We start from the raw sequence: 23,519 nt of genomic DNA on the forward strand, positions 1-23,519 counted from the left end.
CAATCTATCCCTGTAAAATAAAGTATAAAGTAGCATAAAATAGAAAAAAGCACCTCAAACCTGCATTCAAGCAGCACCTCTGTCGTAGATAGTGTTTATCATTCATGTGGGGAAACTGTGTCACTGTAATCAGAGCTCCTTGCCCAGAAGTTCTGTAAATATGCTAATGTCCCTATGAGCAGAAATGCACACAGGCGTTCACGGCGGCAGTGATAGACATCTATAAAGGGCCGTTTTGTCACCAGTGCTGTTGCTTACGGCCATACCACCCTGAACACGCCCGATCTCGTCTGATCTCGGAAGCTAAGCAGCGTCGGACCTGGTCAATACTTGGATGGGAGACCGCCTGGGAATACCAGGTGCTGTATGCTTTTTCACTTCTCTTTCCAAACAGCACGGGGCGCCGCTGCTTCTCCGGTGGAGACTTTGAAAACCAGAGCAGCTTGTCTCTGGATGTTGAATTTCATCACTCCTCGCTCCTACAAATTTTTCTGAGTGAAATTGATCAGCTTCTAATTAGTTTATGATATAATGATATACACTTGTAACTCGTGATCTGCTCTTTAAAAAATCTTTGAAAAGCATTGACATTGTGTGTACACCATTCTATTGATTTTCATCAGTGCCTGCCAGTGTCCATCGAAGAAGCAGCAGCGCCCTGTGCAGTTTGTAAAAGAGAAGTGAAAAAGCTTACAGCACCTGGTATTCCCAGGCGGTCTCCCATCCAAGTACTGACCAGGCCCGACCCTGCTTAGCTTCCGAGATCAGACGAGATCGGGCGTGTTCAGGGTGGTATGGCCGTAAGCAACATTTGCAGCAACAAAAAGGCCATTTAAAGATGCTGTAACACAACGTTTTGGTATTCTGTCCATACAGGTAGCAGCTGCAGTTTGTCAGGAACACAAACAGATATTCTCATTATAATGACAAAAATGGCCTTTGTAAGAAACTCTGTCAGTGTTACATTGTTACAGGCTAAAACTATTATTGGATTATTATCACTGCAGTATTGCTGTGTAAGCAGCATTTTCAAGTTTCATGCTGCGCCATATTTTCTGAAACAATCACGTTTTAAATGTCAAATCTAAATGTACAAAGTCGCAATAACAATCACAAACGTAGTGGAGTAAAAACTCCAATCTATCCCTGTAAAATAAAGTATAAAGTAGCATAAAATAGAAAAAAGCACCTCAAACCTGCATTCAAGCAGCGTAGTTACAATCTCACCTCTGTCGTAGATAGTGTTTATCATTCATGTGGGGAAACTGTGTCACTGTAATCAGAGCTCCTTGCCCAGAAGTTCTGTAAATATGCTAATGTCCCTATGAGCAGAAATGCACACAGGCGTTCACGGCGGCAGTGATAGACATCTATAAAGGGCCGTTTTGTCACCAGTGCTGTTGCTTACGGCCATACCACCCTGAACACGCCCGATCTCGTCTGATCTCGGAAGCTAAGCAGGGTCGGGCCTGGTCAGTACTTGGATGGGAGACCGCCTGGGAATACCAGGTGCTGTAAGCTTTTTCACTTCTCTTTCCAAACAGCACGGGGCGCCGCTGCTTCTCCGGTGGAGACTTTGAAAACCAGAGCAGCTTGTCTCTGGATGTTGAATTTCATCATTCCTCGCTCCTACAAATTTTTCTGAGTGAAATTGATCAGCTTCTAATTAGTTTATGATATAATGATATACACTTGTAACTCGTGATCTGCTCTTTAAAAAATCTTTGAAAAGCATTGACATTGTGTGTACACCATTATATTGATTTTCATCAGTGCCTGCCAGTGTCCATCGAAGAAGCAGCAGCGCCCTGTGCAGTTTGTAAAAGAGAAGTGAAAAAGCTTACAGCACCTGGTATTCCCAGGCGGTCTCCCATCCAAGTACTGACCAGGCCCGACCCTGCTTAGCTTCCGAGATCAGACAAGATCGGGCGTGTTCAGGGTGGTATGGCCGTAAGCAACATTTGCAGCAACAAAAAGGCCATTTAAAGATGCTGTAACACAACGTTTTGGTATTCTGCCCATACAGGTAGCAGCTGCAGATTGTCAGGAACACAAACAGATATTGTCATTATAATGACAAAAATGGCCTTTGTAAGAAACTCTGTCAGTGTTACATTGTTACAGGCTAAAACTATTATTGGATTATTATCACTGCAGTATTGCTGTGTGAGCAGCATTTTCAAGTTTCATGCTGCGCCATATTTTCTGAAACAATCACGTTTTAAATGTGAAATCTAAATGTACAAAGTCGCAATAACAATCACAAACGTAGTGGAGTAAAAACTCCAATCTATCCCTGTAAAATAAAATATAAAGTAGCATAAAATAGAAAAAAGCACCTCAAACCTGCATTCAAGCAGCGTAGTTACAATCTCACCTCTGTCGTAGATAGTGTTTATCATTCATGTGGGGAAACTGTGTCACTGTAATCAGAGCTCCTTGCCCAGAAGTTCTGTAAATATGCTAATGTCCCTATGAGCAGAAATGCACACAGGCGTTCACGGCGGCAGTGATAGACATCTATAAAGGGCCGTTTTGTCACCAGTGCTGTTGCTTACGGCCATACCACCCTGAACACGCCCGATCTCGTCTGATCTCGGAAGCTAAGCAGCGTCGGACCTGGTCAATACTTGGATGGGAGACCGCCTGGGAATACCAGGTGCTGTATGCTTTTTCACTTCTCTTTCCAAACAGCACGGGGCGCCGCTGCTTCTCCGGTGGAGACTTTGAAAACCAGAGCAGCTTGTCTCTGGATGTTGAATTTCATCATTCCTCGCTCCTACAAATTTTTCTGAGTGAAATTGATCAGCTTCTAATTAGTTTATGATATAATGATATACACTTGTAACTCGTGATCTGCTCTTTAAAAAATCTTTGAAAAGCATTGACATTGTGTGTACACCATTCTATTGATTTTCATCAGTGCCTGCCAGTGTCCATCGAAGAAGCAGCAGCGCCCTGTGCAGTTTGTAAAAGAGAAGTGAAAAAGCTTACAGCACCTGGTATTCCCAGGCGGTCTCCCATCCAAGTACTGACCAGGCCCGACCCTGCTTAGCTTCCGAGATCAGACGAGATCGGGCGTGTTCAGGGTGGTATGGCCGTAAGCAACATTTGCAGCAACAAAAAGGCCATTTAAAGATGCTGTAACACAACGTTTTGGTATTCTGTCCATACAGGTAGCAGCTGCAGATTGTCAGGAACACAAACAGATATTCTCATTATAATGACAAAAATGGCCTTTGTAAGAAACTCTGTCAGTGTTACATTGTTACAGGCTAAAACTATTATTGGATTATTATCACTGCAGTATTGCTGTGCAAGCAGCATTTTCAAGTTTCATGCTGCGCCATATTTTCTGAAACAATCACGTTTTAAATGTGAAATCTAAATGTACAAAGTCGCAATAACAATCACAAACGTAGTGGAGTAAAAACTCCAATCTATCCCTGTAAAATAAAATATAAAGTAGCATAAAATAGAAAAAAGCACCTCAAACCTGCATTCAAGCAGCGTAGTTACAATCTCACCTCTGTCGTAGATAGTGTTTATCATTCATGTGGGGAAACTGTGTCACTGTAATCAGAGCTCCTTGCCCAGAAGTTCTGTAAATATGCTAATGTCCCTATGAGCAGAAATGCACACAGGCGTTCACGGCGGCAGTGATAGACATCTATAAAGGGCCGTTTTGTCACCAGTGCTGTTGCTTACGGCCATACCACCCTGAACATGCCCGATCTCGTCTGATCTCGGAAGCTAAGCAGGGTTGGGCCTGGTCAGTACTTGGATGGGAGACCGCCTGGGAATACCAGGTGCTGTAAGCTTTTTCACTTCTCTTTCCAAACAGCACGGGGCGCCGCTGCTTCTCCGGTGGAGACTTTGAAAACCAGAGCAGCTTGTCTCTGGATGTTGAATTTCATCATTCCTCGCTCCTACAAATTTTTCTGAGTGAAATTGATCAGCTTCTAATTAGTTTATGATATAATGATATACACTTGTAACTCGTGATCTGCTCTTTAAAAAATCTTTGAAAAGCATTGACATTGTGTGTACACCATTCTATTGATTTTCATCAGTGCCTGCCAGTGTCCATCGAAGAAGCAGCAGCGCCCTGTGCAGTTTGTAAAAGAGAAGTGAAAAAGCTTACAGCACCTGGTATTCCCAGGCGGTCTCCCATCCAAGTACTGACCAGGCCCGACCCTGCTTAGCTTCCGAGATCAGACGAGATCGGGCGTGTTCAGGGTGGTATGGCCGTAAGCAACATTTGCAGCAACAAAAAGGCCATTTAAAGATGCTGTAACACAACGTTTTGGTATTCTGTCCATACAGGTAGCAGCTGCAGTTTGTCAGGAACACAAACAGATATTCTCATTATAATGACAAAAATGGCCTTTGTAAGAAACTCTGTCAGTGTTACATTGTTACAGGCTAAAACTATTATTGGATTATTATCACTGCAGTATTGCTGTGTAAGCAGCATTTTCAAGTTTCATGCTGCGCCATATTTTCTGAAACAATCACGTTTTAAATGTCAAATCTAAATGTACAAAGTCGCAATAACAATCACAAACGTAGTGGAGTAAAAACTCCAATCTATCCCTGTAAAATAAAGTATAAAGTAGCATAAAATAGAAAAAAGCACCTCAAACCTGCATTCAAGCAGCGTAGTTACAATCTCACCTCTGTCGTAGATAGTGTTTATCATTCATGTGGGGAAACTGTGTCACTGTAATCAGAGCTCCTTGCCCAGAAGTTCTGTAAATATGCTAATGTCCCTATGAGCAGAAATGCACACAGGCGTTCACGGCGGCAGTGATAGACATCTATAAAGGGCCGTTTTGTCACCAGTGCTGTTGCTTACGGCCATACCACCCTGAACACGCCCGATCTCGTCTGATCTCGGAAGCTAAGCAGGGTCGGGCCTGGTCAGTACTTGGATGGGAGACCGCCTGGGAATACCAGGTGCTGTAAGCTTTTTCACTTCTCTTTCCAAACAGCACGGGGCGCCGCTGCTTCTCCGGTGGAGACTTTGAAAACCAGAGCAGCTTGTCTCTGGATGTTGAATTTCATCATTCCTCGCTCCTACAAATTTTTCTGAGTGAAATTGATCAGCTTCTAATTAGTTTATGATATAATGATATACACTTGTAACTCGTGATCTGCTCTTTAAAAAATCTTTGAAAAGCATTGACATTGTGTGTACACCATTCTATTGATTTTCATCAGTGCCTGCCAGTGTCCATCGAAGAAGCAGCAGCGCCCTGTGCAGTTTGTAAAAGAGAAGTGAAAAAGCTTACAGCACCTGGTATTCCCAGGCGGTCTCCCATCCAAGTACTGACCAGGCCCGACCCTGCTTAGCTTCCGAGATCAGACAAGATCGGGCGTGTTCAGGGTGGTATGGCCGTAAGCAACATTTGCAGCAACAAAAAGGCCATTTAAAGATGCTGTAACACAACGTTTTGGTATTCTGCCCATACAGGTAGCAGCTGCAGATTGTCAGGAACACAAACAGATATTGTCATTATAATGACAAAAATGGCCTTTGTAAGAAACTCTGTCAGTGTTACATTGTTACAGGCTAAAACTATTATTGGATTATTATCACTGCAGTATTGCTGTGTGAGCAGCATTTTCAAGTTTCATGCTGCGCCATATTTTCTGAAACAATCACGTTTTAAATGTGAAATCTAAATGTACAAAGTCGCAATAACAATCACAAACGTAGTGGAGTAAAAACTCCAATCTATCCCTGTAAAATAAAATATAAAGTAGCATAAAATAGAAAAAAGCACCTCAAACCTGCATTCAAGCAGCGTAGTTACAATCTCACCTCTGTCGTAGATAGTGTTTATCATTCATGTGGGGAAACTGTGTCACTGTAATCAGAGCTCCTTGCCCAGAAGTTCTGTAAATATGCTAATGTCCCTATGAGCAGAAATGCACACAGGCGTTCACGGCGGCAGTGATAGACATCTATAAAGGGCCGTTTTGTCACCAGTGCTGTTGCTTACGGCCATACCACCCTGAACACGCCCGATCTCGTCTGATCTCGGAAGCTAAGCAGCGTCGGACCTGGTCAATACTTGGATGGGAGACCGCCTGGGAATACCAGGTGCTGTATGCTTTTTCACTTCTCTTTCCAAACAGCACGGGGCGCCGCTGCTTCTCCGGTGGAGACTTTGAAAACCAGAGCAGCTTGTCTCTGGATGTTGAATTTCATCATTCCTCGCTCCTACAAATTTTTCTGAGTGAAATTGATCAGCTTCTAATTAGTTTATGATATAATGATATACACTTGTAACTCGTGATCTGCTCTTTAAAAAATCTTTGAAAAGCATTGACATTGTGTGTACACCATTCTATTGATTTTCATCAGTGCCTGCCAGTGTCCATCGAAGAAGCAGCAGCGCCCTGTGCAGTTTGTAAAAGAGAAGTGAAAAAGCTTACAGCACCTGGTATTCCCAGGCGGTCTCCCATCCAAGTACTGACCAGGCCCGACCCTGCTTAGCTTCCGAGATCAGACGAGATCGGGCGTGTTCAGGGTGGTATGGCCGTAAGCAACATTTGCAGCAACAAAAAGGCCATTTAAAGATGCTGTAACACAACGTTTTGGTATTCTGCCCATACAGGTAGCAGCTGCAGATTGTCAGGAACACAAACAGATATTGTCATTATAATGACAAAAATGGCCTTTGTAAGAAACTCTGTCAGTGTTACATTGTTACAGGCTAAAACTATTATTGGATTATTATCACTGCAGTATTGCTGTGTGAGCAGCATTTTCAAGTTTCATGCTGCGCCATATTTTCTGAAACAATCACGTTTTAAATGTGAAATCTAAATGTACAAAGTCGCAATAACAATCACAAACGTAGTGGAGTAAAAACTCCAATCTATCCCTGTAAAATAAAATATAAAGTAGCATAAAATAGAAAAAAGCACCTCAAACCTGCATTCAAGCAGCGTAGTTACAATCTCACCTCTGTCGTAGATAGTGTTTATCATTCATGTGGGGAAACTGTGTCACTGTAATCAGAGCTCCTTGCCCAGAAGTTCTGTAAATATGCTAATGTCCCTATGAGCAGAAATGCACACAGGCGTTCACGGCGGCAGTGATAGACATCTATAAAGGGCCGTTTTGTCACCAGTGCTGTTGCTTACGGCCATACCACCCTGAACACGCCCGATCTCGTCTGATCTCGGAAGCTAAGCAGCGTCGGACCTGGTCAATACTTGGATGGGAGACCGCCTGGGAATACCAGGTGCTGTATGCTTTTTCACTTCTCTTTCCAAACAGCACGGGGCGCCGCTGCTTCTCCGGTGGAGACTTTGAAAACCAGAGCAGCTTGTCTCTGGATGTTGAATTTCATCATTCCTCGCTCCTACAAATTTTTCTGAGTGAAATTGATCAGCTTCTAATTAGTTTATGATATAATGATATACACTTGTAACTCGTGATCTGCTCTTTAAAAAATCTTTGAAAAGCATTGACATTGTGTGTACACCATTCTATTGATTTTCATCAGTGCCTGCCAGTGTCCATCGAAGAAGCAGCAGCGCCCTGTGCAGTTTGTAAAAGAGAAGTGAAAAAGCTTACAGCACCTGGTATTCCCAGGCGGTCTCCCATCCAAGTACTGACCAGGCCCGACCCTGCTTAGCTTCCGAGATCAGACGAGATCAGGCGTGTTCAGGGTGGTATGGCCGTAAGCAGCATTTGCAGCAACAAAAAGGCCATTTAAAGATGCTGTAACACAACGTTTTGGTATTCTGTCCATACAGGTAGCAGCTGCAGTTTGTCAGGAACACAAACAGATATTCTCATTATAATGACAAAAATGGCCTTTGTAAGAAACTCTGTCAGTGTTACATTGTTACAGGCTAAAACTATTATTGGATTATTATCACTGCAGTATTGCTGTGTAAGCAGCATTTTCAAGTTTCATGCTGCGCCATATTTTCTGAAACAATCACGTTTTAAATGTCAAATCTAAATGTACAAAGTCGCAATAACAATCACAAACGTAGTGGAGTAAAAACTCCAATCTATCCCTGTAAAATAAAGTATAAAGTAGCATAAAATAGAAAAAAGCACCTCAAACCTGCATTCAAGCAGCGTAGTTACAATCTCACCTCTGTCGTAGATAGTGTTTATCATTCATGTGGGGAAACTGTGTCACTGTAATCAGAGCTCCTTGCCCAGAAGTTCTGTAAATATGCTAATGTCCCTATGAGCAGAAATGCACACAGGCGTTCACGGCGGCAGTGATAGACATCTATAAAGGGCCGTTTTGTCACCAGTGCTGTTGCTTACGGCCATACCACCCTGAACACGCCCGATCTCGTCTGATCTCGGAAGCTAAGCAGGGTCGGGCCTGGTCAGTACTTGGATGGGAGACCGCCTGGGAATACCAGGTGCTGTAAGCTTTTTCACTTCTCTTTCCAAACAGCACGGGGCGCCGCTGCTTCTCCGGTGGAGACTTTGAAAACCAGAGCAGCTTGTCTCTGGATGTTGAATTTCATCATTCCTCGCTCCTACAAATTTTTCTGAGTGAAATTGATCAGCTTCTAATTAGTTTATGATATAATGATATACACTTGTAACTCGTGATCTGCTCTTTAAAAAATCTTTGAAAAGCATTGACATTGTGTGTACACCATTCTATTGATTTTCATCAGTGCCTGCCAGTGTCCATCGAAGAAGCAGCAGCGCCCTGTGCAGTTTGTAAAAGAGAAGTGAAAAAGCTTACAGCACCTGGTATTCCCAGGCGGTCTCCCATCCAAGTACTGACCAGGCCCGACCCTGCTTAGCTTCCGAGATCAGACAAGATCGGGCGTGTTCAGGGTGGTATGGCCATAAGCAACATTTGCAGCAACAAAAAGGCCATTTAAAGATGCTGTAACACAACGTTTTGGTATTCTGCCCATACAGGTAGCAGCTGCAGATTGTCAGGAACACAAACAGATATTGTCATTATAATGACAAAAATGGCCTTTGTAAGAAACTCTGTCAGTGTTACATTGTTACAGGCTAAAACTATTATTGGATTATTATCACTGCAGTATTGCTGTGTGAGCAGCATTTTCAAGTTTCATGCTGCGCCATATTTTCTGAAACAATCACGTTTTAAATGTGAAATCTAAATGTACAAAGTCGCAATAACAATCACAAACGTAGTGGAGTAAAAACTCCAATCTATCCCTGTAAAATAAAATATAAAGTAGCATAAAATAGAAAAAAGCACCTCAAACCTGCATTCAAGCAGCGTAGTTACAATCTCACCTCTGTCGTAGATAGTGTTTATCATTCATGTGGGGAAACTGTGTCACTGTAATCAGAGCTCCTTGCCCAGAAGTTCTGTAAATATGCTAATGTCCCTATGAGCAGAAATGCACACAGGCGTTCACGGCGGCAGTGATAGACATCTATAAAGGGCCGTTTTGTCACCAGTGCTGTTGCTTACGGCCATACCACCCTGAACACGCCCGATCTCGTCTGATCTCGGAAGCTAAGCAGCGTCGGACCTGGTCAATACTTGGATGGGAGACCGCCTGGGAATACCAGGTGCTGTATGCTTTTTCACTTCTCTTTCCAAACAGCACGGGGCGCCGCTGCTTCTCCGGTGGAGACTTTGAAAACCAGAGCAGCTTGTCTCTGGATGTTGAATTTCATCATTCCTCGCTCCTACAAATTTTTCTGAGTGAAATTGATCAGCTTCTAATTAGTTTATGATATAATGATATACACTTGTAACTCGTGATCTGCTCTTTAAAAAATCTTTGAAAAGCATTGACATTGTGTGTACACCATTCTATTGATTTTCATCAGTGCCTGCCAGTGTCCATCGAAGAAGCAGCAGCGCCCTGTGCAGTTTGTAAAAGAGAAGTGAAAAAGCTTACAGCACCTGGTATTCCCAGGCGGTCTCCCATCCAAGTACTGACCAGGCCCGACCCTGCTTAGCTTCCGAGATCAGACGAGATCGGGCGTGTTCAGGGTGGTATGGCCGTAAGCAACATTTGCAGCAACAAAAAGGCCATTTAAAGATGCTGTAACACAACGTTTTGGTATTCTGTCCATACAGGTAGCAGCTGCAGATTGTCAGGAACACAAACAGATATTCTCATTATAATGACAAAAATGGCCTTTGTAAGAAACTCTGTCAGTGTTACATTGTTACAGGCTAAAACTATTATTGGATTATTATCACTGCAGTATTGCTGTGCAAGCAGCATTTTCAAGTTTCATGCTGCGCCATATTTTCTGAAACAATCACGTTTTAAATGTCAAATCTAAATGTACAAAGTCGCAATAACAATCACAAACGTAGTGGAGTAAAAACTCCAATCTATCCCTGTAAAATAAAGTATAAAGTAGCATAAAATAGAAAAAAGCACCTCAAACCTGCATTCAAGCAGCGTAGTTACAATCTCACCTCTGTCGTAGATAGTGTTTATCATTCATGTGGGGAAACTGTGTCACTGTAATCAGAGCTCCTTGCCCAGAAGTTCTGTAAATATGCTAATGTCCCTATGAGCAGAAATGCACACAGGCGTTCACGGCGGCAGTGATAGACATCTATAAAGGGCCGTTTTGTCACCAGTGCTGTTGCTTACGGCCATACCACCCTGAACATGCCCGATCTCGTCTGATCTCGGAAGCTAAGCAGGGTTGGGCCTGGTCAGTACTTGGATGGGAGACCGCCTGGGAATACCAGGTGCTGTAAGCTTTTTCACTTCTCTTTCCAAACAGCACGGGGCGCCGCTGCTTCTCCGGTGGAGACTTTGAAAACCAGAGCAGCTTGTCTCTGGATGTTGAATTTCATCATTCCTCGCTCCTACAAATTTTTCTGAGTGAAATTGATCAGCTTCTAATTAGTTTATGATATAATGATATACACTTGTAACTCGTGATCTGCTCTTTAAAAAATCTTTGAAAAGCATTGACATTGTGTGTACACCATTCTATTGATTTTCATCAGTGCCTGCCAGTGTCCATCGAAGAAGCAGCAGCGCCCTGTGCAGTTTGTAAAAGAGAAGTGAAAAAGCTTACAGCACCTGGTATTCCCAGGCGGTCTCCCATCCAAGTACTGAACAGGCCCGACCCTGCTTAGCTTCCGAGATCAGACGAGATCGGGCGTGTTCAGGGTGGTATGGCCGTAAGCAACATTTGCAGCAACAAAAAGGCCATTTAAAGATGCTGTAACACAACGTTTTGGTATTCTGCCCATACAGGTAGCAGCTGCAGATTGTCAGGAACACAAACAGATATTCTCACTATAATGACAAAAATGGCTTTTGTAAGAAACTCTGTCAGTGTTACATTGTTACAGGCTAAAACTATTATTGGATTATTATCACTGCAGTATTGCTGTGTAAGCAGCATTTTCAAGTATCATGCTGCGCCATATTTTCTGAAACAATCACGTTTTAAATGTCAAATCTAAATGTACAAAGTCGCAATAACAATCACAAACGTAGTGGAGTAAAAACTCCAATCTATCCCTGTAAAATAAAGTATAAAGTAGCATAAAATAGAAAAAAGCACCTCAAACCTGCATTCAAGCAGCACCTCTGTCGTAGATAGTGTTTATCATTCATGTGGGGAAACTGTGTCACTGTAATCAGAGCTCCTTGCCCAGAAGTTCTGTAAATATGCTAATGTCCCTATGAGCAGAAATGCACACAGGCGTTCACAGCGGCAGTGATAGACATCTATAAAGGGCCGTTTTGTCACCAGTGCTGTTGCTTACGGCCATACCACCCTGAACACGCCCGATCTCGTCTGATCTCGGAAGCTAAGCAGGGTCGGGCCTGGTCAGTACTTGGATGGGAGACCGCCTGGGAATACCAGGTGCTGTAAGCTTTTTCACTTCTCTTTCCAAACAGCACGGGGCGCCGCTGCTTCTCCGGTGGAGACTTTGAAAACCAGAGCAGCTTGTCTCTGGATGTTGAATTTCATCATTCCTCGCTCCTACAAATTTTTCTGAGTGAAATTGATCAGCTTCTAATTAGTTTATGATATAATGATATACACTTGTAACTCGTGATCTGCTCTTTAAAAAATCTTTGAAAAGCATTGACATTGTGTGTACACCATTCTATTGATTTTCATCAGTGCCTGCCAGTGTCCATCGAAGAAGCAGCAGCGCCCTGTGCAGTTTGTAAAAGAGAAGTGAAAAAGCTTACAGCACCTGGTATTCCCAGGCGGTCTCCCATCCAAGTACTGACCAGGCCCGACCCTGCTTAGCTTCCGAGATCAGACGAGATCGGGCGTGTTCAGGGTGGTATGGCCGTAAGCAACATTTGCAGCAACAAAAAGGCCATTTAAAGATGCTGTAACACAACGTTTTGGTATTCTGTCCATACAGGTAGCAGCTGCAGTTTGTCAGGAACACAAACAGATATTCTCATTATAATGACAAAAATGGCCTTTGTAAGAAACTCTGTCAGTGTTACATTGTTACAGGCTAAAACTATTATTGGATTATTATCACTGCAGTATTGCTGTGTAAGCAGCATTTTCAAGTTTCATGCTGCGCCATATTTTCTGAAACAATCACGTTTTAAATGTCAAATCTAAATGTACAAAGTCGCAATAACAATCACAAACGTAGTGGAGTAAAAACTCCAATCTATCCCTGTAAAATAAAGTATAAAGTAGCATAAAATAGAAAAAAGCACCTCAAACCTGCATTCAAGCAGCGTAGTTACAATCTCACCTCTGTCGTAGATAGTGTTTATCATTCATGTGGGGAAACTGTGTCACTGTAATCAGAGCTCCTTGCCCAGAAGTTCTGTAAATATGCTAATGTCCCTATGAGCAGAAATGCACACAGGCGTTCACGGCGGCAGTGATAGACATCTATAAAGGGCCGTTTTGTCACCAGTGCTGTTGCTTACGGCCATACCACCCTGAACACGCCCGATCTCGTCTGATCTCGGAAGCTAAGCAGGGTCGGGCCTGGTCAGTACTTGGATGGGAGACCGCCTGGGAATACCAGGTGCTGTAAGCTTTTTCACTTCTCTTTCCAAACAGCACGGGGCGCCGCTGCTTCTCCGGTGGAGACTTTGAAAACCAGAGCAGCTTGTCTCTGGATGTTGAATTTCATCATTCCTCGCTCCTACAAATTTTTCTGAGTGAAATTGATCAGCTTCTAATTAGTTTATGATATAATGATATACACTTGTAACTCGTGATCTGCTCTTTAAAAAATCTTTGAAAAGCATTGACATTGTGTGTACACCATTCTATTGATTTTCATCAGTGCCTGCCAGTGTCCATCGAAGAAGCAGCAGCGCCCTGTGCAGTTTGTAAAAGAGAAGTGAAAAAGCTTACAGCACCTGGTATTCCCAGGCGGTCTCCCATCCAAGTACTGACCAGGCCCGACCCTGCTTAGCTTCCGAGATCAGACAAGATCGGGCGTGTTCAGGGTGGTATGGCCGTAAGCAACATTTGCAGCAACAAAAAGGCCATTTAAAGATGCTGTAACACAACGTTTTGGTATTCTGCCCATACAGGTAGCAGCTGCAGATTGTCAGGAACACAAACAGATATTGTCATTATAATGACAAAAATGGCCTTTGTAAGAAACTCTGTCAGTGTTACATTGTTACAGGCTAAAACTATTATTGGATTATTATCACTGCAGTATTGCTGTGTGAGCAGCATTTTCAAGTTTCATGCTGCGCCATATTTTCTGAAACAATCACGTTTTAAATGTGAAATCTAAATGTACAAAGTCGCAATAACAATCACAAACGTAGTGGAGTAAAAACTCCAATCTATCCCTGTAAAATAAAATATAAAGTAGCATAAAATAGAAAAAAGCACCTCAAACCTGCATTCAAGCAGCGTAGTTACAATCTCACCTCTGTCGTAGATAGTGTTTATCATTCATGTGGGGAAACTGTGTCACTGTAATCAGAGCTCCTTGCCCAGAAGTTCTGTAAATATGCTAATGTCCCTATGAGCAGAAATGCACACAGGCGTTCACGGCGGCAGTGATAGACATCTATAAAGGGCCGTTTTGTCACCAGTGCTGTTGCTTACGGCCATACCACCCTGAACACGCCCGATCTCGTCTGATCTCGGAAGCTAAGCAGCGTCGGACCTGGTCAATACTTGGATGGGAGACCGCCTGGGAATACCAGGTGCTGTATGCTTTTTCACTTCTCTTTCCAAACAGCACGGGGCGCCGCTGCTTCTCCGGTGGAGACTTTGAAAACCAGAGCAGCTTGTCTCTGGATGTTGAATTTCATCATTCCTCGCTCCTACAAATTTTTCTGAGTGAAATTGATCAGCTTCTAATTAGTTTATGATATAATGATATACACTTGTAACTCGTGATCTGCTCTTTAAAAAATCTTTGAAAAGCATTGACATTGTGTGTACACCATTCTATTGATTTTCATCAGTGCCTGCCAGTGTCCATCGAAGAAGCAGCAGCGCCCTGTGCAGTTTGTAAAAGAGAAGTGAAAAAGCTTACAGCACCTGGTATTCCCAGGCGGTCTCCCATCCAAGTACTGACCAGGCCCGACCCTGCTTAGCTTCCGAGATCAGACGAGATCGGGCGTGTTCAGGGTGGTATGGCCGTAAGCAACATTTGCAGCAACAAAAAGGCCATTTAAAGATGCTGTAACACAACGTTTTGGTATTCTGTCCATACAGGTAGCAGCTGCAGATTGTCAGGAACACAAACAGATATTCTCATTATAATGACAAAAATGGCCTTTGTAAGAAACTCTGTCAGTGTTACATTGTTACAGGCTAAAACTATTATTGGATTATTATCACTGCAGTATTGCTGTGCAAGCAGCATTTTCAAGTTTCATGCTGCGCCATATTTTCTGAAACAATCACGTTTTAAATGTCAAATCTAAATGTACAAAGTCGCAATAACAATCACAAACGTAGTGGAGTAAAAACTCCAATCTATCCCTGTAAAATAAAGTATAAAGTAGCATAAAATAGAAAAAAGCACCTCAAACCTGCATTCAAGCAGCGTAGTTACAATCTCACCTCTGTCGTAGATAGTGTTTATCATTCATGTGGGGAAACTGTGTCACTGTAATCAGAGCTCCTTGCCCAGAAGTTCTGTAAATATGCTAATGTCCCTATGAGCAGAAATGCACACAGGCGTTCACGGCGGCAGTGATAGACATCTATAAAGGGCCGTTTTGTCACCAGTGCTGTTGCTTACGGCCATACCACCCTGAACATGCCCGATCTCGTCTGATCTCGGAAGCTAAGCAGGGTTGGGCCTGGTCAGTACTTGGATGGGAGACCGCCTGGGAATACCAGGTGCTGTAAGCTTTTTCACTTCTCTTTCCAAACAGCACGGGGCGCCGCTGCTTCTCCGGTGGAGACTTTGAAAACCAGAGCAGCTTGTCTCTGGATGTTGAATTTCATCATTCCTCGCTCCTACAAATTTTTCTGAGTGAAATTGATCAGCTTCTAATTAGTTTATGATATAATGATATACACTTGTAACTCGTGATCTGCTCTTTAAAAAATCTTTGAAAAGCATTGACATTGTGTGTACACCATTCTATTGATTTTCATCAGTGCCTGCCAGTGTCCATCGAAGAAGCAGCAGCGCCCTGTGCAGTTTGTAAAAGAGAAGTGAAAAAGCTTACAGCACCTGGTATTCCCAGGCGGTCTCCCATCCAAGTACTGAACAGGCCCGACCCTGCTTAGCTTCCGAGATCAGACGAGATCGGGCGTGTTCAGGGTGGTATGGCCGTAAGCAACATTTGCAGCAACAAAAAGGCCATTTAAAGATGCTGTAACACAACGTTTTGGTATTCTGCCCATACAGGTAGCAGCTGCAGATTGTCAGGAACACAAACAGATATTCTCACTATAATGACAAAAATGGCTTTTGTAAGAAACTCTGTCAGTGTTACATTGTTACAGGCTAAAACTATTATTGGATTATTATCACTGCAGTATTGCTGTGTAAGCAGCATTTTCAAGTATCATGCTGCGCCATATTTTCTGAAACAATCACGTTTTAAATGTCAAATCTAAATGTACAAAGTCGCAATAACAATCACAAACGTAGTGGAGTAAAAACTCCAATCTATCCCTGTAAAATAAAGTATAAAGTAGCATAAAATAGAAAAAAGCACCTCAAACCTGCATTCAAGCAGCACCTCTGTCGTAGATAGTGTTTATCATTCATGTGGGGAAACTGTGTCACTGTAATCAGAGCTCCTTGCCCAGAAGTTCTGTAAATATGCTAATGTCCCTATGAGCAGAAATGCACACAGGCGTTCACGGCGGCAGTGATAGACATCTATAAAGGGCCGTTTTGTCACCAGTGCTGTTGCTTACGGCCATACCACCCTGAACACGCCCGATCTCGTCTGATCTCGGAAGCTAAGCAGGGTCGGGCCTGGTCAGTACTTGGATGGGAGACCGCCTGGGAATACCAGGTGCTGTAAGCTTTTTCACTTCTCTTTCCAAACAGCACGGGGCGCCGCTGCTTCTCCGGTGGAGACTTTGAAAACCAGAGCAGCTTGTCTCTGGATGTTGAATTTCATCATTCCTCGCTCCTACAAATTTTTCTGAGTGAAATTGATCAGCTTCTAATTAGTTTATGATATAATGATATACACTTGTAACTCGTGATCTGCTCTTTAAAAAATCTTTGAAAAGCATTGACATTGTGTGTACACCATTCTATTGATTTTCATCAGTGCCTGCCAGTGTCCATCGAAGAAGCAGCAGCGCCCTGTGCAGTTTGTAAAAGAGAAGTGAAAAAGCTTACAGCACCTGGTATTCCCAGGCGGTCTCCCATCCAAGTACTGACCAGGCCCGACCCTGCTTAGCTTCCGAGATCAGACGAGATCGGGCGTGTTCAGGGTGGTATGGCCGTAAGCAACATTTGCAGCAACAAAAAGGCCATTTAAAGATGCTGTAACACAACGTTTTGGTATTCTGCCCATACAGGTAGCAGCTGCAGATTGTCAGGAACACAAACAGATATTCTCACTATAATGACAAAAATGGCCTTTGTAAGAAACTCTGTCAGTGTTACATTGTTACAGGCTAAAACTATTATTGGATTATTATCACTGCAGTATTGCTGTGTAAGCAGCATTTTCAAGTATCATGCTGCGCCATATTTTCTGAAACAATGACGTTTTAAATGTCAAATCTAAATGTACAAAGTCGCAATAACAATCACAAACGTAGTGGAGTAAAAACTCCAATCTATCCCTGTAAAATAAAGTATAAAGTAGCATAAAATAGAAAAAAGCACCTCAAACCTGCATTCAAGCAGCGTAGTTACAATCTCACCTCTGTCGTAGATAGTGTTTATCATTCATGTGGGGAAACTGTGTCACTGTAATCAGAGCTCCTTGCCCAGAAGTTCTGTAAATATGCTAATGTCCCTATGAGCAGAAATGCACACAGGCGTTCACGGCGGCAGTGATAGACATCTATAAAGGGCCGTTTTGTCACCAGTGCTGTTGCTTACAGCCATACCACCCTGAACACGCCCGATCTCGTCTGATCTCGGAAGCTAAGCAGCGTCGGACCTGGTCAATACTTGGATGGGAGACCGCCTGGGAATACCAGGTGCTGTAAGCTTTTTCACTTCTCTTTCCAAACAGCACGGGGCGCCGCTGCTTCTCCGGTGGAGACTTTGAAAACCAGAGCAGCTTGTCTCTGGATGTTGAATTTCATCATTCCTCGCTCCTACAAATTTTTCTGAGTGAAATTGATCAGCTTCTAATTAGTTTATGATATAATGATATACACTTGTAACTCGTGATCTGCTCTTTAAAAAATCTTTGAAAAACATTGACATTGTGTGTACACCATTCTATTGATTTTCATCAGTGCCTGCCAGTGTCCATCGAAGAAGCAGCAGCGCCCTGTGCAGTTTGTAAAAGAGAAGTGAAAAGGCTTACAGCACCTGGTATTCCCAGGCGGTCTCCCATCCAAGTACTGACCAGGCCCGACCCTGCTTAGCTTCCGAGATCAGACGAGATCGGGCATGTTCAGGGTGGTATGGCCGTAAGCAACATTTGCAGCAACAAAAAGGCCATTTAAAGATGCTGTAACACAACGTTTTGGTATTCTGCCCATACAGGTAGCAGCTGCAGATTGTCAGGAACACAAACAGATATTCTCACTATAATGACAAAAATGGCCTTTGTAAGAAACTCTGTCAGTGTTACATTGTTACAGGCTAAAACTATTATTGGATTATTATCACTGCAGTATTGCTGTGTGAGCAGCATTTTCAAGTTTCATGCTGCGCCATATTTTCTGAAACAATCACGTTTTAAATGTCAAATCTAAATGTACAAAGTCGCAATAACAATCACAAACGTAGTGGAGTAAAAACTCCAATCTATCCCTGTAAAATAAAGTATAAAGTAGCATAAAATAGAAAAAAGCACCTCAAACCTGCATTCAAGCAGCACCTCTGTCGTAGATAGTGTTTATCATTCATGTGGGGAAACTGTGTCACTGTAATCAGAGCTCCTTGCCCAGAAGTTCTGTAAATATGCTAATGTCCCTATGAGCAGAAATGCACACAGGCGTTCACGGCGGCAGTGATAGACATCTATAAAGGGCCGTTTTGTCACCAGTGCTGTTGCTTACGGCCATACCACCCTGAACACGCCCGATCTCGTCTGATCTCGGAAGCTAAGCAGCGTCGGACCTGGTCAATACTTGGATGGGAGACCGCCTGGGAATACCAGGTGCTGTAAGCTTTTTCACTTCTCTTTCCAAACAGCACGGGGCGCTGCTGCTTCTCCGGTGGAGACTTTGAAAACCAGAGCAGCTTGTCTCTGGATGTTGAATTTCATCATTCCTCGCTCCTACAAATTTTTCTGAGTGAAATTGATCAGCTTCTAATTAGTTTATGATATAATGATATACACTTGTAACTCGTGATCTGCTCTTTAAAAAATCTTTGTAAAGCATTGACATTGTGTGTACACCGTTCTATTGATTTTCATCAGTGCCTGCCAGTGTCCAACGAAGAAGCTGCAGCAGCGCCCTGTGCAGTTTGTAAAAGAGAAGTGAAAAAGCTTACAGCACCTGGTATTCCCAGGCGGTCTCCCATCCAAGTACTGACCAGGCCCGACCCTGCTTAGCTTCCGAGATCAGACGAGATCGGGCGTGTTCAGGGTGGTATGGCCGTAAGCAACATTTGCAGCAACATTTGCAGCAACAAAAAGGCCATTTAAAGATGCTGTAACACAACGTTTTGGTATTCTGCCCATACAGGTAGCAGCTGCAGATTGTTAGGAACACAAACAGATATTCTCACTATAATGACAAAAATGGCCTTTGTAAGAAACTCTGTCAGTGTTACATTGTTACAGGCTAAAACTATTATTGGATTATTATCACTGCAGTATTGCTGTGTAAGCAGCATTTTCAAGTTTCATGCTGCGCCATATTTTCTGAAACAATCACGTTTTAAATGTCAAATCTAAATGTACAAAGTCGCAATAACAATCACAAACGTAGTGGAGTAAAAACTCCAATCTATCCCTGTAAAATAAAGTATAAAGTAGCATAAAATAGAAAAAAGCACCTCAAACCTGCATTCAAGCAGCGTAGTTACAATCTCACCTCTGTCGTAGATAGTGTTTATCATTCATGTGGGGAAACTGTGTCACTGTAATCAGAGCTCCTTGCCCAGAAGTTCTGTAAATATGCTAATGTCCCTATGAGCAGAAATGCACACAGGCGTTCACGGCGGCAGTGATAGACATCTATAAAGGGCCGTTTTGTCACCAGTGCTGTTGCTTACGGCCATACCACCCTGAACACGCCCGATCTCGTCTGATCTCGGAAGCTAAGCAGGGTCGGGCCTGGTCAGTACTTGGATGGGAGACCGCCTGGGAATACCAGGTGCTGTAAGCTTTTTCACTTCTCTTTCCAAACAGCACGGGGCGCCGCTGCTTCTCCGGTGGAGACTTTGAAAACCAGAGCAGCTTGTCTCTGGATGTTGAATTTCATCATTCCTCGCTCCTACAAATTTTTCTGAGTGAAATTGATCAGCTTCTAATTAGTTTATGATATAATGATATACACTTGTAACTCGTGATCTGCTCTTTAAAAAATCTTTGAAAAGCATTGACATTGTGTGTACACCATTCTATTGATTTTCATCAGTGCCTGCCAGTGTCCATCGAAGAAGCAGCAGCGCCCTGTGCAGTTTGTAAAAGAGAAGTGAAAAAGCTTACAGCACCTGGTATTCCCAGGCGGTCTCCCATCCAAGTACTGACCAGGCCCGACCCTGCTTAGCTTCCGAGATCAGACGAGATCGGGCGTGTTCAGGGTGGTATGGCCGTAAGCAACATTTGCAGCAACAAAAAGGCCATTTAAAGATGCTGTAACACAACGTTTTGGTATTCTGCCCATACAGGTAGCAGCTGCAGATTGTCAGGAACACAAACAGATATTCTCACTATAATGACAAAAATGGCCTTTGTAAGAAACTCTGTCAGTGTTACATTGTTACAGGCTAAAACTATTATTGGATTATTATCACTGCAGTATTGCTGTGTAAGCAGCATTTTCAAGTATCATGCTGCGCCATATTTTCTGAAACAATGACGTTTTAAATGTCAAATCTAAATGTACAAAGTCGCAATAACAATCACAAACGTAGTGGAGTAAAAACTCCAATCTATCCCTGTAAAATAAAGTATAAAGTAGCATAAAATAGAAAAAAGCACCTCAAACCTGCATTCAAGCAGCGTAGTTACAATCTCACCTCTGTCGTAGATAGTGTTTATCATTCATGTGGGGAAACTGTGTCACTGTAATCAGAGCTCCTTGCCCAGAAGTTCTGTAAATATGCTAATGTCCCTATGAGCAGAAATGCACACAGGCGTTCACGGCGGCAGTGATAGACATCTATAAAGGGCCGTTTTGTCACCAGTGCTGTTGCTTACGGCCATACCACCCTGAACACGCCCGATCTCGTCTGATCTCGGAAGCTAAGCAGGGTCGGGCCTGGTCAGTACTTGGATGGGAGACCGCCTGGGAATACCAGGTGCTGTAAGCTTTTTCACTTCTCTTTCCAAACAGCACGGGGCGCCGCTGCTTCTCCGGTGGAGACTTTGAAAACCAGAGCAGCTTGTCTCTGGATGTTGAATTTCATCATTCCTCGCTCCTACAAATTTTTCTGAGTGAAATTGATCAGCTTCTAATTAGTTTATGATATAATGATATACACTTGTAACTCGTGATCTGCTCTTTAAAAAATCTTTGAAAAGCATTGACATTGTGTGTACACCATTCTATTGATTTTCATCAGTGCCTGCCAGTGTCCATCGAAGAAGCAGCAGCGCCCTGTGCAGTTTGTAAAAGAGAAGTGAAAAAGCTTACAGCACCTGGTATTCCCAGGCGGTCTCCCATCCAAGTACTGAACAGGCCCGACCCTGCTTAGCTTCCGAGATCAGACGAGATCGGGCGTGTTCAGGGTGGTATGGCCGTAAGCAACATTTGCAGCAACAAAAAGGCCATTTAAAGATGCTGTAACACAACGTTTTGGTATTCTGCCCATACAGGTAGCAGCTGCAGATTGTCAGGAACACAAACAGATATTCTCACTATAATGACAAAAATGGCTTTTGTAAGAAACTCTGTCAGTGTTACATTGTTACAGGCTAAAACTATTATTGGATTATTATCACTGCAGTATTGCTGTGTAAGCAGCATTTTCAAGTATCATGCTGCGCCATATTTTCTGAAACAATCACGTTTTAAATGTCAAATCTAAATGTACAAAGTCGCAATAACAATCACAAACGTAGTGGAGTAAAAACTCCAATCTATCCCTGTAAAATAAAGTATAAAGTAGCATAAAATAGAAAAAAGCACCTCAAACCTGCATTCAAGCAGCACCTCTGTCGTAGATAGTGTTTATCATTCATGTGGGGAAACTGTGTCACTGTAATCAGAGCTCCTTGCCCAGAAGTTCTGTAAATATGCTAATGTCCCTATGAGCAGAAATGCACACAGGCGTTCACGGCGGCAGTGATAGACATCTATAAAGGGCCGTTTTGTCACCAGTGCTGTTGCTTACGGCCATACCACCCTGAACACGCCCGATCTCGTCTGATCTCGGAAGCTAAGCAGGGTCGGGCCTGGTCAGTACTTGGATGGGAGACCGCCTGGGAATACCAGGTGCTGTAAGCTTTTTCACTTCTCTTTCCAAACAGCACGGGGCGCCGCTGCTTCTCCGGTGGAGACTTTGAAAACCAGAGCAGCTTGTCTCTGGATGTTGAATTTCATCATTCCTCGCTCCTACAAATTTTTCTGAGTGAAATTGATCAGCTTCTAATTAGTTTATGATATAATGATATACACTTGTAACTCGTGATCTGCTCTTTAAAAAATCTTTGAAAAGCATTGACATTGTGTGTACACCATTCTATTGATTTTCATCAGTGCCTGCCAGTGTCCATCGAAGAAGCAGCAGCGCCCTGTGCAGTTTGTAAAAGAGAAGTGAAAAAGCTTACAGCACCTGGTATTCCCAGGCGGTCTCCCATCCAAGTACTGACCAGGCCCGACCCTGCTTAGCTTCCGAGATCAGACGAGATCGGGCGTGTTCAGGGTGGTATGGCCGTAAGCAACATTTGCAGCAACAAAAAGGCCATTTAAAGATGCTGTAACACAACGTTTTGGTATTCTGCCCATACAGGTAGCAGCTGCAGATTGTCAGGAACACAAACAGATATTCTCACTATAATGACAAAAATGGCCTTTGTAAGAAACTCTGTCAGTGTTACATTGTTACAGGCTAAAACTATTATTGGATTATTATCACTGCAGTATTGCTGTGTAAGCAGCATTTTCAAGTATCATGCTGCGCCATATTTTCTGAAACAATGACGTTTTAAATGTCAAATCTAAATGTACAAAGTCGCAATAACAATCACAAACGTAGTGGAGTAAAAACTCCAATCTATCCCTGTAAAATAAAGTATAAAGTAGCATAAAATAGAAAAAAGCACCTCAAACCTGCATTCAAGCAGCGTAGTTACAATCTCACCTCTGTCGTAGATAGTGTTTATCATTCATGTGGGGAAACTGTGTCACTGTAATCAGAGCTCCTTGCCCAGAAGTTCTGTAAATATGCTAATGTCCCTATGAGCAGAAATGCACACAGGCGTTCACGGCGGCAGTGATAGACATCTATAAAGGGCCGTTTTGTCACCAGTGCTGTTGCTTACAGCCATACCACCCTGAACACGCCCGATCTCGTCTGATCTCGGAAGCTAAGCAGCGTCGGACCTGGTCAATACTTGGATGGGAGACCGCCTGGGAATACCAGGTGCTGTAAGCTTTTTCACTTCTCTTTCCAAACAGCACGGGGCGCCGCTGCTTCTCCGGTGGAGACTTTGAAAACCAGAGCAGCTTGTCTCTGGATGTTGAATTTCATCATTCCTCGCTCCTACAAATTTTTCTGAGTGAAATTGATCAGCTTCTAATTAGTTTATGATATAATGATATACACTTGTAACTCGTGATCTGC

The 23,519-nt window shown here is 43.1% G+C and overlaps 41 non-coding genes across 41 annotated transcripts; 21 read left to right on the top strand and 20 right to left on the bottom strand.

The window, feature by feature from the left end:
• Positions 1-252: 252 nt before the first annotated feature.
• On the top strand, positions 253-371 carry LOC141755062 (5S ribosomal RNA). Its single transcript, XR_012590771.1, has one exon. It is a non-coding gene; the product is annotated as a 5S ribosomal RNA (ribosomal RNA).
• Positions 372-687: 316 nt separating this feature from the next.
• LOC141755320 (5S ribosomal RNA) lies at positions 688-806 on the bottom strand. The gene has a single exon (XR_012591027.1). It is a non-coding gene; the product is annotated as a 5S ribosomal RNA (ribosomal RNA).
• A 596-nt stretch (positions 807-1,402) lies between these two features.
• LOC141755333 (5S ribosomal RNA) lies at positions 1,403-1,521 on the top strand. Its single transcript, XR_012591039.1, has one exon. It is a non-coding gene; the product is annotated as a 5S ribosomal RNA (ribosomal RNA).
• Positions 1,522-1,837: 316 nt separating this feature from the next.
• Positions 1,838-1,956, bottom strand: LOC141755444 (5S ribosomal RNA). Its single transcript, XR_012591147.1, has one exon. It is a non-coding gene; the product is annotated as a 5S ribosomal RNA (ribosomal RNA).
• Positions 1,957-2,552: 596 nt separating this feature from the next.
• On the top strand, positions 2,553-2,671 carry LOC141755063 (5S ribosomal RNA). The gene has a single exon (XR_012590772.1). It is a non-coding gene; the product is annotated as a 5S ribosomal RNA (ribosomal RNA).
• A 316-nt stretch (positions 2,672-2,987) lies between these two features.
• On the bottom strand, positions 2,988-3,106 carry LOC141755344 (5S ribosomal RNA). The gene has a single exon (XR_012591050.1). It is a non-coding gene; the product is annotated as a 5S ribosomal RNA (ribosomal RNA).
• Positions 3,107-3,702: 596 nt separating this feature from the next.
• Positions 3,703-3,821, top strand: LOC141755355 (5S ribosomal RNA). Its single transcript, XR_012591061.1, has one exon. It is a non-coding gene; the product is annotated as a 5S ribosomal RNA (ribosomal RNA).
• Positions 3,822-4,137: 316 nt separating this feature from the next.
• LOC141755356 (5S ribosomal RNA) lies at positions 4,138-4,256 on the bottom strand. Its single transcript, XR_012591062.1, has one exon. It is a non-coding gene; the product is annotated as a 5S ribosomal RNA (ribosomal RNA).
• Positions 4,257-4,852: 596 nt separating this feature from the next.
• On the top strand, positions 4,853-4,971 carry LOC141755368 (5S ribosomal RNA). Its single transcript, XR_012591073.1, has one exon. It is a non-coding gene; the product is annotated as a 5S ribosomal RNA (ribosomal RNA).
• Positions 4,972-5,287: 316 nt separating this feature from the next.
• On the bottom strand, positions 5,288-5,406 carry LOC141755445 (5S ribosomal RNA). The gene has a single exon (XR_012591148.1). It is a non-coding gene; the product is annotated as a 5S ribosomal RNA (ribosomal RNA).
• A 596-nt stretch (positions 5,407-6,002) lies between these two features.
• LOC141755065 (5S ribosomal RNA) lies at positions 6,003-6,121 on the top strand. The gene has a single exon (XR_012590774.1). It is a non-coding gene; the product is annotated as a 5S ribosomal RNA (ribosomal RNA).
• A 316-nt stretch (positions 6,122-6,437) lies between these two features.
• LOC141755380 (5S ribosomal RNA) lies at positions 6,438-6,556 on the bottom strand. Its single transcript, XR_012591084.1, has one exon. It is a non-coding gene; the product is annotated as a 5S ribosomal RNA (ribosomal RNA).
• A 596-nt stretch (positions 6,557-7,152) lies between these two features.
• LOC141755066 (5S ribosomal RNA) lies at positions 7,153-7,271 on the top strand. The gene has a single exon (XR_012590775.1). It is a non-coding gene; the product is annotated as a 5S ribosomal RNA (ribosomal RNA).
• A 316-nt stretch (positions 7,272-7,587) lies between these two features.
• LOC141755394 (5S ribosomal RNA) lies at positions 7,588-7,706 on the bottom strand. Its single transcript, XR_012591098.1, has one exon. It is a non-coding gene; the product is annotated as a 5S ribosomal RNA (ribosomal RNA).
• Positions 7,707-8,302: 596 nt separating this feature from the next.
• On the top strand, positions 8,303-8,421 carry LOC141755391 (5S ribosomal RNA). Its single transcript, XR_012591095.1, has one exon. It is a non-coding gene; the product is annotated as a 5S ribosomal RNA (ribosomal RNA).
• Positions 8,422-8,737: 316 nt separating this feature from the next.
• LOC141755499 (5S ribosomal RNA) lies at positions 8,738-8,856 on the bottom strand. Its single transcript, XR_012591200.1, has one exon. It is a non-coding gene; the product is annotated as a 5S ribosomal RNA (ribosomal RNA).
• Positions 8,857-9,452: 596 nt separating this feature from the next.
• Positions 9,453-9,571, top strand: LOC141755067 (5S ribosomal RNA). Its single transcript, XR_012590776.1, has one exon. It is a non-coding gene; the product is annotated as a 5S ribosomal RNA (ribosomal RNA).
• Positions 9,572-9,887: 316 nt separating this feature from the next.
• On the bottom strand, positions 9,888-10,006 carry LOC141755403 (5S ribosomal RNA). Its single transcript, XR_012591106.1, has one exon. It is a non-coding gene; the product is annotated as a 5S ribosomal RNA (ribosomal RNA).
• Positions 10,007-10,602: 596 nt separating this feature from the next.
• LOC141755357 (5S ribosomal RNA) lies at positions 10,603-10,721 on the top strand. Its single transcript, XR_012591063.1, has one exon. It is a non-coding gene; the product is annotated as a 5S ribosomal RNA (ribosomal RNA).
• Positions 10,722-11,037: 316 nt separating this feature from the next.
• LOC141755387 (5S ribosomal RNA) lies at positions 11,038-11,156 on the bottom strand. The gene has a single exon (XR_012591091.1). It is a non-coding gene; the product is annotated as a 5S ribosomal RNA (ribosomal RNA).
• A 582-nt stretch (positions 11,157-11,738) lies between these two features.
• Positions 11,739-11,857, top strand: LOC141755414 (5S ribosomal RNA). The gene has a single exon (XR_012591117.1). It is a non-coding gene; the product is annotated as a 5S ribosomal RNA (ribosomal RNA).
• A 316-nt stretch (positions 11,858-12,173) lies between these two features.
• Positions 12,174-12,292, bottom strand: LOC141755425 (5S ribosomal RNA). The gene has a single exon (XR_012591128.1). It is a non-coding gene; the product is annotated as a 5S ribosomal RNA (ribosomal RNA).
• A 596-nt stretch (positions 12,293-12,888) lies between these two features.
• LOC141755436 (5S ribosomal RNA) lies at positions 12,889-13,007 on the top strand. Its single transcript, XR_012591139.1, has one exon. It is a non-coding gene; the product is annotated as a 5S ribosomal RNA (ribosomal RNA).
• Positions 13,008-13,323: 316 nt separating this feature from the next.
• Positions 13,324-13,442, bottom strand: LOC141755446 (5S ribosomal RNA). Its single transcript, XR_012591149.1, has one exon. It is a non-coding gene; the product is annotated as a 5S ribosomal RNA (ribosomal RNA).
• Positions 13,443-14,038: 596 nt separating this feature from the next.
• LOC141755068 (5S ribosomal RNA) lies at positions 14,039-14,157 on the top strand. The gene has a single exon (XR_012590777.1). It is a non-coding gene; the product is annotated as a 5S ribosomal RNA (ribosomal RNA).
• A 316-nt stretch (positions 14,158-14,473) lies between these two features.
• On the bottom strand, positions 14,474-14,592 carry LOC141755449 (5S ribosomal RNA). The gene has a single exon (XR_012591151.1). It is a non-coding gene; the product is annotated as a 5S ribosomal RNA (ribosomal RNA).
• Positions 14,593-15,188: 596 nt separating this feature from the next.
• LOC141755358 (5S ribosomal RNA) lies at positions 15,189-15,307 on the top strand. The gene has a single exon (XR_012591064.1). It is a non-coding gene; the product is annotated as a 5S ribosomal RNA (ribosomal RNA).
• Positions 15,308-15,623: 316 nt separating this feature from the next.
• On the bottom strand, positions 15,624-15,742 carry LOC141755388 (5S ribosomal RNA). Its single transcript, XR_012591092.1, has one exon. It is a non-coding gene; the product is annotated as a 5S ribosomal RNA (ribosomal RNA).
• A 582-nt stretch (positions 15,743-16,324) lies between these two features.
• On the top strand, positions 16,325-16,443 carry LOC141755460 (5S ribosomal RNA). The gene has a single exon (XR_012591162.1). It is a non-coding gene; the product is annotated as a 5S ribosomal RNA (ribosomal RNA).
• Positions 16,444-16,759: 316 nt separating this feature from the next.
• Positions 16,760-16,878, bottom strand: LOC141755471 (5S ribosomal RNA). The gene has a single exon (XR_012591173.1). It is a non-coding gene; the product is annotated as a 5S ribosomal RNA (ribosomal RNA).
• Positions 16,879-17,474: 596 nt separating this feature from the next.
• On the top strand, positions 17,475-17,593 carry LOC141755603 (5S ribosomal RNA). The gene has a single exon (XR_012591298.1). It is a non-coding gene; the product is annotated as a 5S ribosomal RNA (ribosomal RNA).
• A 316-nt stretch (positions 17,594-17,909) lies between these two features.
• LOC141755359 (5S ribosomal RNA) lies at positions 17,910-18,028 on the bottom strand. The gene has a single exon (XR_012591065.1). It is a non-coding gene; the product is annotated as a 5S ribosomal RNA (ribosomal RNA).
• Positions 18,029-18,610: 582 nt separating this feature from the next.
• Positions 18,611-18,729, top strand: LOC141755599 (5S ribosomal RNA). The gene has a single exon (XR_012591294.1). It is a non-coding gene; the product is annotated as a 5S ribosomal RNA (ribosomal RNA).
• Positions 18,730-19,048: 319 nt separating this feature from the next.
• Positions 19,049-19,167, bottom strand: LOC141755482 (5S ribosomal RNA). The gene has a single exon (XR_012591184.1). It is a non-coding gene; the product is annotated as a 5S ribosomal RNA (ribosomal RNA).
• A 608-nt stretch (positions 19,168-19,775) lies between these two features.
• LOC141755493 (5S ribosomal RNA) lies at positions 19,776-19,894 on the top strand. Its single transcript, XR_012591195.1, has one exon. It is a non-coding gene; the product is annotated as a 5S ribosomal RNA (ribosomal RNA).
• A 316-nt stretch (positions 19,895-20,210) lies between these two features.
• LOC141755505 (5S ribosomal RNA) lies at positions 20,211-20,329 on the bottom strand. The gene has a single exon (XR_012591206.1). It is a non-coding gene; the product is annotated as a 5S ribosomal RNA (ribosomal RNA).
• Positions 20,330-20,925: 596 nt separating this feature from the next.
• Positions 20,926-21,044, top strand: LOC141755518 (5S ribosomal RNA). Its single transcript, XR_012591217.1, has one exon. It is a non-coding gene; the product is annotated as a 5S ribosomal RNA (ribosomal RNA).
• A 316-nt stretch (positions 21,045-21,360) lies between these two features.
• LOC141755389 (5S ribosomal RNA) lies at positions 21,361-21,479 on the bottom strand. The gene has a single exon (XR_012591093.1). It is a non-coding gene; the product is annotated as a 5S ribosomal RNA (ribosomal RNA).
• A 582-nt stretch (positions 21,480-22,061) lies between these two features.
• On the top strand, positions 22,062-22,180 carry LOC141755530 (5S ribosomal RNA). The gene has a single exon (XR_012591228.1). It is a non-coding gene; the product is annotated as a 5S ribosomal RNA (ribosomal RNA).
• Positions 22,181-22,496: 316 nt separating this feature from the next.
• Positions 22,497-22,615, bottom strand: LOC141755541 (5S ribosomal RNA). The gene has a single exon (XR_012591239.1). It is a non-coding gene; the product is annotated as a 5S ribosomal RNA (ribosomal RNA).
• Positions 22,616-23,211: 596 nt separating this feature from the next.
• On the top strand, positions 23,212-23,330 carry LOC141755604 (5S ribosomal RNA). Its single transcript, XR_012591299.1, has one exon. It is a non-coding gene; the product is annotated as a 5S ribosomal RNA (ribosomal RNA).
• The last annotated feature ends 189 nt before the right edge of the window (positions 23,331-23,519 follow it).

This window comes from Sebastes fasciatus, chromosome 17, assembly GCF_043250625.1.
Source record: "Sebastes fasciatus isolate fSebFas1 chromosome 17, fSebFas1.pri, whole genome shotgun sequence".
Classification (NCBI taxonomy): Eukaryota; Metazoa; Chordata; class Actinopteri; order Perciformes; family Sebastidae; genus Sebastes; species Sebastes fasciatus.